The following is a 12037-nucleotide window of genomic DNA, read 5'->3' on the forward strand; positions in this document are numbered from 1 at the left end:
AGATAGTAATTCTGGACACTGTGACAGCCATTCTGAAAAGGAGACTACACTCGGCCAAACCAGGTTGTGATTGGTATCTTTAGCACACTCTCTTTGCATACATTATAACAGCATGGTAATTTGTCGAATGCATTGCCCCTTGGCAACCCTGACCCTTCTCTTTTGACAATGAAACCTTTGCGCCAGTATGAAAAAATGATGAAAAAACAGGAATAGCTTTGACACTTTCTGGCAATAAAACAGGTGTTAAGATGTTCAAACACCAACTGGATAATGCCTTGCAAAAGGTATCTATTTGGTGGTTGAACATCTTGGCACCTGAATGGTTAATGACAACCGTTTTAAAAAAATAAGTCCGTTTTTTTTTTCTGAGTACACCAAAATAAGTGCGTTTCTGCAGTACACTAATTGGGGCCTTTGCAGCAATGACTCCCACATAGATTGACATGAGTTGTTATTTGAGTCAGTGGAAACTGTGATACTGAACATGTACCTTTTTCTGGAAGTGTCGATGCTATTTGTGTCGTCATCATCATGAAGGTTTGTGTCATTAAAACCATATGGTGGGTGGCTTTTTATTCTCCGGGGAAACATCTGCCTCCCGGAGAAATCTTCGTCACCAACTTCATATGTGCCGAGGTCATCGCGTAGCCGCGTATTACACTGGGGATTTTTTTCTTTACCTGTGAACGCATTTACAGAACGCGGAGCTTAACTTTCACAACAGGTGGTTATTGTAGATTTTATAAAATATCAAGCCTCTAAAAGACAAAATTGCCACGAGACGAGAGATTGCATCCAGCACCTCAGGCATGTTACAATATGGCCATTATTTAGTCCCAGCAAGAGATCATCGTTGCAAGTCTACTACTTCGGTACCGAAAGAAACAAAGAATCATTCCTGCAGTCACGAAAGCTTCAAATCAAGTTTGTCACAGTACTTGTGCATGTCCAGAGGAGTGGTATGACGACGTGGCGTCATGCGCGCTGTGAGGCACGATGACGATGTGGCGTCATGCGCGCTGTGAGGCGCGATGACGTCATGTCACGGGAGCTACTTAAGGGGGACCCGGTGACGAAAGCGTGGTCGTTGTGGGAGCCCGGGATGGAGAGCATCTGAAGGAGGTCTCCTGCTCATGACCGGACGGTGTTGGCTGATCCTCCATCCGGGTTCTACGAGTAGGGGAGCCATAGAGATAGCCAGGGGTAGGGCTCGGAGAAATCTGTAAGAGCCGGCTAAAGTTACTCGAGGTGCGGTGTCGGGCGGTGTTGGCTTAACCCCCGAGCCGACTCGAGTGAGAGAACCCACGAGGATAGCCGAGGCTAAGGATAGATAGAGCCGAGGTCCACGTGAAGGACCGAGTGTAGGGACACCTACCTCTGGTGTAAGTTGTTACCCCTTGTCAATAAACCGGCACAAGCCCTTACTAGAAGTTCTGTCTTCGAGTCGTTCTGCACCACACAACTCATGTAACAATACGAATGGTGGACTAAAATTTGTGGATTCATAGGGTTGTTTACGATAACACTGGATCAATCTGGCTTTGCGAAGGTAAATAACACATTCGCCTTGGTTTACGTGATGTCAAGGCTGCTGCGAGCGCTAACTGTATATACATTCCTCGACCTAAACACACACGGAGGCCCCTGTACATAGCTGGGACACTCCAAGCACTATCCTAAGCATCCTACCTGCCCTCCTCCCTGCACAGATATTTTTGACAGGCGTGAAACTTCCTGTTTCCACTCAAAGTGGTAGGAGCGGAAAATGTTTTCATTCCCTTAAATTTCACCTAAGTCACACTCTGCATGCTTTGTGGCAGGACGAGTTGAGAGATAGCGGTTGACAATCTTCGTTCACTGAGTTTTGCTTGGGTGACTGGAAATTATTAGCCTGGTTTTAGAAGGCAACCTTGTTCTTATTGATGGGTTATTATAAAACAATCATTCACCCTCCAAGAATTATATGAACAGAATCATAATATTTATTTAGACTGGAGGAACTGCACGCTGCCTATTCTATACCATTCTAATTTCATCAGCAAGACTAGGATTCGCAATATCCTTGGTTTCTAATGTGAGCAGGTCACTTGCCTCTTTTTCAAATGGATTACCTATGTCCTGCATCACTGGTAAGATTACTTAGACTTTAAATTGAATACCTTGGAGTTATTTCTGATTGACTTTAATGGCTGCTGCTCTGTTGCATAATTAGCACCTGATGCTGCCTCGTATGGATCGACTAGTTTGCTCAACTCAGGACCAGCCAACCATCCACCGAAGTGCAGTTGGATTACCAGTCGTACAAAAGGCCCCTCCAAAAAGTGAATTGGTCTGCTAGTAAGCCTGATCGATAGCCCATTTCTGAGAATTACCGATCGGATTTGCGTGCAACAAAGTTTTCCATTCGAAACACCTTTGCCAATTGTGTATGCTGATGCTTCAAGGACATCGTGTCTCTGAGGTGAATTGGAAGCCATCGTGCTTAATTCACATCATTGTTGGCAAAATAGTAATGGTATCAATTTATATATCGCTTTAAAGTTCAGTGCAGTTTCCTTCTCTATTTGACTATACCACTGTGAACATTTACAGCTCCATTTACTGCACTACATACTATGATTGAAACTAATGTCTACGCCTTTCATACCAATCAATAAAACGGATTATGTCTTCTGAGTTGAAAGCTGCTATGCGGCAGTATTCAGTGCTGTTATCTGATGACCTTGGGTGCACTTGGCAAATGCATAGATTCGCTGGTCGGCAGTAATCACAGATGTTTGTTCTGGATATAGAAATGCTGCTGTCTCTGACTTGATTCATGCTTCATGGTGGCAACAGAATTTGCCTTATTTCTAAGGAGAAGCAATCGTAATGCGATTCTGACCAACGAAATGTGTCTTAGGGTTCCTCGGTGGCGAGATTATAACTACACAGGAGGCCGTGGGTTCGACCCCGATCCTGACGCCTGCATATTTGGAGTTTGTATGTTCTCCCCGTGGTCACGTGGATTTTTCTCCAGGTCCTCTGATATTTCCCTCAACATTTAGAAACATGTTTTAGAGTATATGGCTGCTATACGTTCCATATGATGAGCCACTTTCTTGAGCTTTAATTTATGGCCAGGTCGCTTCTGAAAAAGAGTTATTTTGCTCAGTGAGCCTTACCTGCTAATATAAAAATTGTTTAGTTTTACTTGAAATGGTTGGCTTTTCTTCTGAGATGCATTGTGAGCTGACCAAGATATAATAACATCAAGCATTCACATTCTCAGCGATGTTCACCTTCACAAGCCATTCATACTCCGGTGTAAAATGTAGTCTTCATGAACGAGTAAATAGCAGCAACTAAATTAAAGCTTGAGGTGGAGGTGGTTTGGAGTCTTCTTTGTGAAGCTATCTGGTCCAAAGTTTTTGTTATAAAATCCGTTCGCGTATCTCACCTTCATTATATGAGCTTTGATGCTGGATAATGGAAATTAATGTCATTAAATGTGTTGCAGTTGGATTATGTTAATTATTATCAATGGAAGACGTGAAGAAACTTTTTTCTCAGCCGTTGGTCACACTATCTAATCATCCACATAATATACATTTGCATCTCCAAAGTTTGATGATATTTAATTATTCTGTCGTGGGAACTGCTTATTTAATTGTCATGGAGGAGGGAAGGGAGTCTCATGATCCTTAAGAGATTATGTCTGTCTCTGCTCCTTCTTTGTACTCTATGGCTGTGCCATAGCCATGTGTGTTTTATATGCACCATGCCTTAACTGTGATTTTATATACGAACCGTATTAAAACATTCCCACAAACTGAAGTGCTTGTAGGATGACTACTTCAACATATCCTTCGTGGGGGAAAAAATGTAGAAATGGACACTTAAATCATCTAAACCTGGACAACTCGGTCAATTTCTGTAGGGAAAATCAAATTCATTTGTGGCCATCTTAAACAAATGGCTGTCAACTTGGATTTTCAAGGGGCTAACGATATCTTGTCTGAAAAGACCCGCCATTGTGGACATATATTGCATGTTTCCTGCTTGCATCACAATATATAAACGAGTCCCGTGAAAATGTTTTTACTTCTCTGCTTCCCTATAAAATGTGAGTGAAAAAAACATGTCATTAGGCACAACAGAATGAACCCCTAAATGAGGGGCTCACATTTGAAGGTGTGATAGATTGTGTAGTCTGTGTCGTGCGTCCAAAGAATAATTATCAGCAGCGTCCAGAGGATGATGAACAGCAGCGCGGCCATGCAGATCTGAGCGTGTCTCAAACCACACTGAGTCCACCATCGCATCAGCCTGGGTTCCTTGCTGCTTTCTGTGTCTCCAGTGAATCGTCTATGTACACCAGAGGCCACCATTTAACGTTGTCCACCTCCAACAGTCGTCCTGGAAGTGGTCTACAAGAGAGGAGCAAAAGAAGACGAATAGCAAGAGACGGCGGCTCCAGAATGTTTCTTTAGTCAACATTTGCCCGTACATTATATAATTAAAGTGATGAATACATCTCAAGAAGTGTGGGAATGACCCTTCAATATTAAAAGCATTGTTTTCTCTCTCGTATTCCAATTGTGTGATTGGTTTAATGTTATGAAGAATTATTTCAGAAATCTCACGGAGTATAAATAAATAGTAATTTAGGTGATCTTTTATTGATTTCCAGAGAACAGGTCACTTGAAATTTCAGCCAAATTAGGTAAAATAAAAAATAATACGTAACAGTTTGCTCTCCTGTCATTGAGAATCAGGTTAAGTCCATGAACTGTTTGCATTTGAGGAAATGGTATCATAGGTGGCTACTTGGATTCAAATCCATGATCTCAATGATTCTGGCTGAGCACTGACCCCTGAGTGACCCGACCTGTTCTAGGTCATTACTGTGCATTCAAACATTTTAAACAGCATTTTCACAAATGTTGCTACAAGCTTACTTATTGTCATGCAGCTTCCACACACAAGAATTACGCAGCTGATGAAAATATCCTGCCTCTTGACTGATTCGGAGTGAAACCTCTAATGCCAAATCAGAATTGGTCAAATAGCACATTTCCCATGTATGGAAACGCATCCACTCTCTTGATAACTGCCCCATCACCCATGCGGAGTTGAAGTGGTGATTTTTTTTTATAAGCGATTACCAGGTCAGATCAGCAGCTTGTGTAATATGTTAGACCATATGGAGTCATCCTTTAACCTCATCCCGGGCACCGATTAGCCTCCCATTGCATCTGTGCCAGATCGAAATTTCCCTGGCACAGCCATGGAAAGCTTCTAGAACTACACGGTCAAGCAATATGTTAAATTGTGTAAGGGCCAGAAGACATCCCTGTCACACCTCAAGGTGAACAGGAAATTGGTCTGACTACCTGTCACGCAGCTTAAACTGGACAAGCTCACCATTATAAAGTTATTTAATGGTTGTGAGCAGGGGGTATGGAACACTCCGTTTCTATATCTTTTGCCTCTCCCTCCTCCCAGAGTTTTCATAATGGTTGTATATACGTGGTCTTTATAGAATATGACCTTGCTTCATGTACATTCAGGTTTATTCATACTAAGTACTCTATTACATTGGTACATGATTCACTGACACCGGTTCGTGTTTTGATGTAGATTTTAAAAATGTGCACGTGTGTTAAATTGTGATTTCTCCCCCACACTAAGCTTCCCTCTCACGCCTAAAATAATTAATCCATCCAGAACTCTCGGAGAGCAGTGCAACTTATGGAGGATGGTCCGCGGAAGCATCAACTACTTCTGAAAATCCCTTCAAAAGGACGTATGGTTCAAACACTATGGGGTATTGCTATCGTACTCACCAGGCTACGAAGACTAACATTTGTTTTTATCGCACAACATCCAATCTCCAAATAATCCATCCAGAACTCAGAGCAGCGCAACATACAGAGACAATGGTTCGCAGCAGCAGCAGTGAAATAACTACTACACAGGAAGAAGAGAAGCAGCCAGCAGTGGAGAGAGCGTAGCGATAGCAGAGCTGAAGAAGAGAAGCAACCAGCAGTGGAGAGAGCGTAGCGATAGCGGAGCTGAAGAGGAGAAGCAGCCAGCAGTGGAGAGAGCGTAGCGATAGCGAAGCTGAAGAAGAGAAGCAGCCAGCAGTGGAGAGAGCGTAGCGATAGCAGAGCTGAAGAGAAGCAGCCAGCAGTGGAGAGAGCATAGCGATAGCGGAGCTGAAGAAGAGAAGCAGCCAGCAGTGGAGAGAGCGTAGCGATAGCGAAGCTGAACAGAGACGAAGCTGTTAGCAGTGGAGAGAGCATAGTGACGGTGATAGCGGAGAGCAGAGACGAAGTGGTTAGCAGTGGAGAGAGCATAGTGACGGTGATAGCGGAGAGCAGAGACGAAGAAGTTAGCAGTGGAAAGAGCATAGTGACGGTGATAGCGGAGAGCGGAGACGAAGTGGTTAGCAGTGGAGAGAGCATAGTGACGGTGATAGCGGAGAGCAGAGACGAAGTAGTTAGCAGTGGAGAGAGCATAGCGACGGTGATAGCGGAGACGAAGAAGTTATCGGTGGAGTAAGCGCAGTGATAGTGGGAAGTGGAGAGACAAAGGTGGCGAGCGAGTCGAGTGAAGCACGGCGAGCGAGCCGTAGCGACATGGATACTGTAAAATATTGAGGACATGCTGAGAGTTGTAAATAAAGCGGTGTTCGAAGACAAAAATTTTCCGAGTGAAATCGAACACTACACATATAATAAACAAAATATAAATGCATTCTTTTTTCTTCTTTGGTTCTTTCGGTAAAGTCACGTAGAATGAGAATAAAATAATAAATTGATAAAATAAAATAACACAATAATATTCTCACGACGTTTCGGCCACAACACAAGCGGCCTTCATCAGGTGAAGGGACGAGACTGTCTGGTAAGACAGCGCTGGAGTGAAAGAGCCACGTTCAGATCACGGCCTTTAAGCTGTGTGAGAGGAACAAAGCGCCTTGACAAAGGAATTAGCATATAATTTAGCATTGAAATGGCTGAATGATTAGCTTGTGACTGGTCACAGAAATAGCTATGTTAAAAGTTAAAGCATACACATCCGCAGAGGCACCCCTTGTTAAAGGAATAAGCATAGAATTTAGCATTGAAATAGCTAAGTTAAAGCATACACATCTGCAGAGGCACCCCTTGACAATGGAATTAGCATAGAATTTAGCATTGAAATAGCTGAGTGATTAGCTTGTAACTGCTCACAGAAATAGCTACGTTAAAGTCAGAGCATACACATTCACCGAGGCACTTAGTACAAATCAAACAGGAGAATTTAGCATTGAAATAACTAGGCGAATTTAGCATTGAAATAACTGAGCGATTAGCTAGTGACTGGTCACAGAAATGACTATGTTGAAGTCAAGGCCTACACATCTGAGCTATTCACAGTACTATATAGTGAACCAATAAAAACTAAAATATAAATTACCTTAATGTTATCAATAAACTCTATATTCTCCAATCAGCTAAGCTACCAACAATAAGTCGTTATATCACAATGCTATATGGCGAAAAAATGGGTGATATATAACGACTTATTGTTGGTAGCTTAGCTGATTGGAGAATATAGAGTTTATTGATAACATTAAGGTAATTTATATTTTAGTTTTTATTGATTCACTATATAGTACTGTGAATAGCTCAGATGTGTAGGCCTTGACTTCAACATAGTCATTTCTGTGACCAGTCACTAGCTAATCACTCAGTTATTTCAATGCTAAATTCGCCTAGTTATTTCAATGCTAAATTCTCCTGTTTGATTTGTACTAAGTGCCTCGGTGAATGTGTATGCTCTGACTTTAACGTAGCTATTTCTGTGAGCAGTTACAAGCTAATCACTCAGCTATTTCAATGCTAAATGCTATGCTAATTCCATTGTCAAGGGGTGCCTCTGCGGATGTGTATGCTTTAACTTAGCTATTTCAATGCTAAATTCTATGCTAATTCCTTTAACAAGGGGTGCCTCTGCGGATGTGTATGCTTTAACTTTTAACATAGCTATTTCTGTGACTAGTCACAAGCTAATCATTCAGCCATTTCAATGCTAAATTATATGCTAATTCCTTTGTAAAGGCGCTTTGTTCCTCTCACACAGCTTAAAGGCCGTGATCTGAACGTGGCTCTTTCACTCCAGCGCTGTCCTACCAGACAGTCTCGTCCCTTCACCTGATGAAGGCCGCTTGTGTTGTGGCCGAAACGTCGTGAGCATATTATTGTGTTATTTTATTTTATCAATTTATTATTTTATTCTCATTCTACGTGACTTTACCGAAAGAACCAAAGAAGATTAATCATTGCAGTCACGAAAGCTTTAAATCGGAAGCATTCTTTTTTGTATAGTAATGTAGTGTCTTCAAAAATTACACCGACAAGTTTTAACAAGTCACCTGCTTACACTTTATTCACCTATTCCTGCACCAGTTTTAGGCACTCCTATAACTATCTATACGGTCACTTATGTTTAACTTCTCCCCACTCTTATCTAACTTTTGCCTCCCTTATCTTGCACTCAGCAGCTCTGCTCTCAGCGACTCCGCACACAGCGTCCTCACACAGCGTCTCCACACACAGCGTCTTCGTACACAGCCTCTCCGCACACAGCGTCTTCGCACACAGCGTCTCTACATTCAGTGTCTTCACACACAGCAACTCTACATCTCCACTACTGCCCTCACCTACACTCCCTAAGACCCGCTCACCCATCTGTCCCGGGCGGGGGGATCAGCCAACACCCGCCCGGCGACGGCATGAGGGTTGAGGTCCCGTTGACGGCTAGAGTGGCTGCGGCGAGATGTCTTCACTCTTCGTCCACGGCAACAACTCCCCCTCCACTCACGCACACACTCTTATAGCCCTCTGCTAATTATCCGATAACTCTCATCCGTCTCTTTAAGCTCTCGCCAGGCCGACGACTGTTGGCCCATCACTCAACCCTTATCTACGGTCTCCCTGGCAACACCTCCGGTCTCAACGTGCACAACCGGTCGACCACTTTTGCACCTGCTTCGCCCCTTAACAACTGGCGATTTGTCCATGCAAACCTCATATTGCACACGCGCACCTGTTTGTCCTCAGTTGCCCTCGGTTAACTGTGCGCCTATGCAACCTCCATAGCAAAGTGTATATCGGAATATCTTTCACTATCATAAATACACAAAACATTTCCGAGAAAGAGGCATTTTGTTCGCACGCAGTAATTATTGGCACTGCAATTTGTGCACTCAAAAACATGATATTTTGAACACAGCATTTTAACAATTTAACACTAACAAGAAAAGTTACCAACATGATTCCAAAGAATGTGCACATGGATATGGCAGAAAATTACCATTCCTGTCACCTCACTTTTGTCATCAACTCGCCATAAGCCTCACTACTAATTACCAAAGGACACTTGAAAGTGGTGGAAAAGTCACGGAACCTCTAATACACTGTCTCTGCTAACATAAGAACCTTGTGGAGAGAGGTAGGGAAGATATACATGTGACACTTTATATTCTAGGTAGAGCAGATTCCCTGAAACGTGGGATTAACACAAAACCAATGCATAGCACATACTAAATTATTATGGGATGAACGCTTGAGAAGGTGGTGGCCATGAGGATTGATGTATGAATGGGCGGGACAACAGTGGAGGGTCTCAGATTAGAAATACAACTAAGTGACATGTCTTGGACCGTGTCCGTGAACATAAGGCAGATTTGAAACATGGTTGGCCCAATACTTCTGCCGTGGCTGATCATTATTTTAATGTGGCTGGCTCACACGAAATTTATTTCTCTAAGATGATGGTAATTTGCAAGCCTACTGGCTATCAACAACGAGTCGTTCATGAAGCCATCCATATATATAGACAGATAATTTCAACCGAAAGGAAGGTTATAGACTCAGCAATCATTGGAAATATGTCATCAACCACTTTGGGTCATGACTTGATTTGTGTTTTCTTGTCAACTTCCACCATCAGCAGTGTTGGTGTGTGGAGCGAGATGCAATGCTTTGATTGGTGTAGACCTACTGCCGGTGACGGAGCTTTCTCCTATATTAACATGAGCTGCCCTGCCCATCTCTAAACCTTTATAAACAGCTTGCCCTCAGAGGCTAACCTCCCTGTTCCTGATGACGACCGCTTGTGATGCGAACGAAACGTCGTGATATTTTTATTCACTTTATTTTTATTATTTTATTGTTATTTTTTCTATCTACGTGACTTTACTGAAAGAACCATAGAATATGAATTCCTGCAGTCACGAAAGTTTAATAGAAATACAAGTGTTAACCAAGACCCAACAACCTCGATTTCCGTTATACATGCTGACCGATTACAGAACCCGCCCTCCCGAAAGAGGATGCATCACGCGCGGCATTCCAGCCGCGAGTGCCTTGGAAAATTTGTGTGGCGACTTCTTCCAAGTCTTCCAAGTGGTCACCCTGCAAAATAACCTCCGATGGGACGTCGGAGGCCCTGGGCCATGATATTGACACCGCTCGAGTGGAATGAAACCCCTAGACCTACAGGGGAAAGCTCCCCTGGATTTCTACATTTTTGATACAGACCAAAGAGGATTTCGAGCCTGCTCGTTCACAGTTAGTTATATATTTATACACACTTCCCTTTAACCCAGAGCCCTTACACAGAACAATGATGGACGACAACACCAAAACGCGTTTGGCCGTGGGGGTTTATGTGAACATACGGCACCACCTTAGTTACAGTAGCTAAACTATGCTGCTTATTAGTTAAAATTCTGGTCAGTGCTGAGTTCAAATGGAGAGATTGACTCTCCGCAGTTCTGGTGCCACTTTACAATGGTATTAGCAACTCTGACCTGGAATCAAACTCATATAGACGGCTATGTAGGATCCTGTGCTAACCGCTGTGCCACAGCTCCCACAGTATACGCCCGTCTACACGTAGACGTCCGACAGTGATGTTTTGTGCTGTGCTTGATGGCTTGGATAATAATTGAAGCCTAACTCACACACACTCACACACATAAGCACACATGCGCACACAAAAAACAAACGTATTTTTTACGCTGAGTTTAACATGTTTAAATGTAATTAGTATGCTTTGTTTAATTGATTAAACAATCTGTGTTTTTTATATGTTCTTTTTTCGCGTGATTTTCATATACGCCCTCTTGGGGTTTCCAACCTCACCTTATTACCTTGTCTTTTTATTTGTACTTTTAGTCTTTATTCAACGGTTTTACTTAACTTGACTCCTATGTTTGTCGTGGTCAAATCTTGTAATACAAATTTAGTCTACTTCCTGTTGTCTTTTGAATTCAAAATTTTGCACACGTACTCAGATCCGGTGACAATGCATGCCTGTATCAATTAATTAATTGGCTCTTTAAAAGCAAGTAACATTTTGTATGGACGGCTTATTAATTAAATATTTATTTGGGTAGGTCAAAAACGCCGCGGTCCCTAAACTCTGCAATCGCCTCGCCCAAGAAGCAGGCGCCACGTGTCTCAGGCGCGCCTGCTCCGTGTCAACGAGTTAGGCAAGTAATCAATTAATTCCGGTAAACGTTGATGTGGGGGCAGGCGCCGCATCATTGACATACTCTCGACCGCGAGTTAAACGAAGTTCATAAAACCGTTGTAAAAAACGTATTTTAAGGAGTTTATTTTTACACAATATCGAATAATAGGTAACTTAACTTACCAGTGTTAACACTGTTAATCAGCAAATGTTGGCAAATGTAAAGTATTAGCAGGCCCCATGGTGTAACGTGCATTCTCCTACTCTTACTATCGAGTCTCTCTTTCAATAGCCTCTCTATGTGCTATGAAGAAGGGCTATTGTGCAAAATGTTGCATATTCTATATATTTGAAGGCCACTGTTATTGGCGAGTGTATTTGTGGAGTTTTGTTAATTTTTTGCTTGTACACCCATTGCCATGCAGCATCGCCAAATACTGTTTCATACATTATGGAATGACTGGCCTTGCCAGGTGAGTGTAGATTTTCCACCATAATCTCAGGAACGCAATCAGAGATAGAG

The sequence above is a fragment of the Petromyzon marinus genome, chromosome 58 (assembly GCF_048934315.1).
Source record: "Petromyzon marinus isolate PM22_M1 ecotype Great Lakes invasive population chromosome 58, UKy_Petmar_22M1.pri1.0, whole genome shotgun sequence".
Taxonomy (NCBI): Eukaryota; Metazoa; Chordata; class Hyperoartia; order Petromyzontiformes; family Petromyzontidae; genus Petromyzon; species Petromyzon marinus.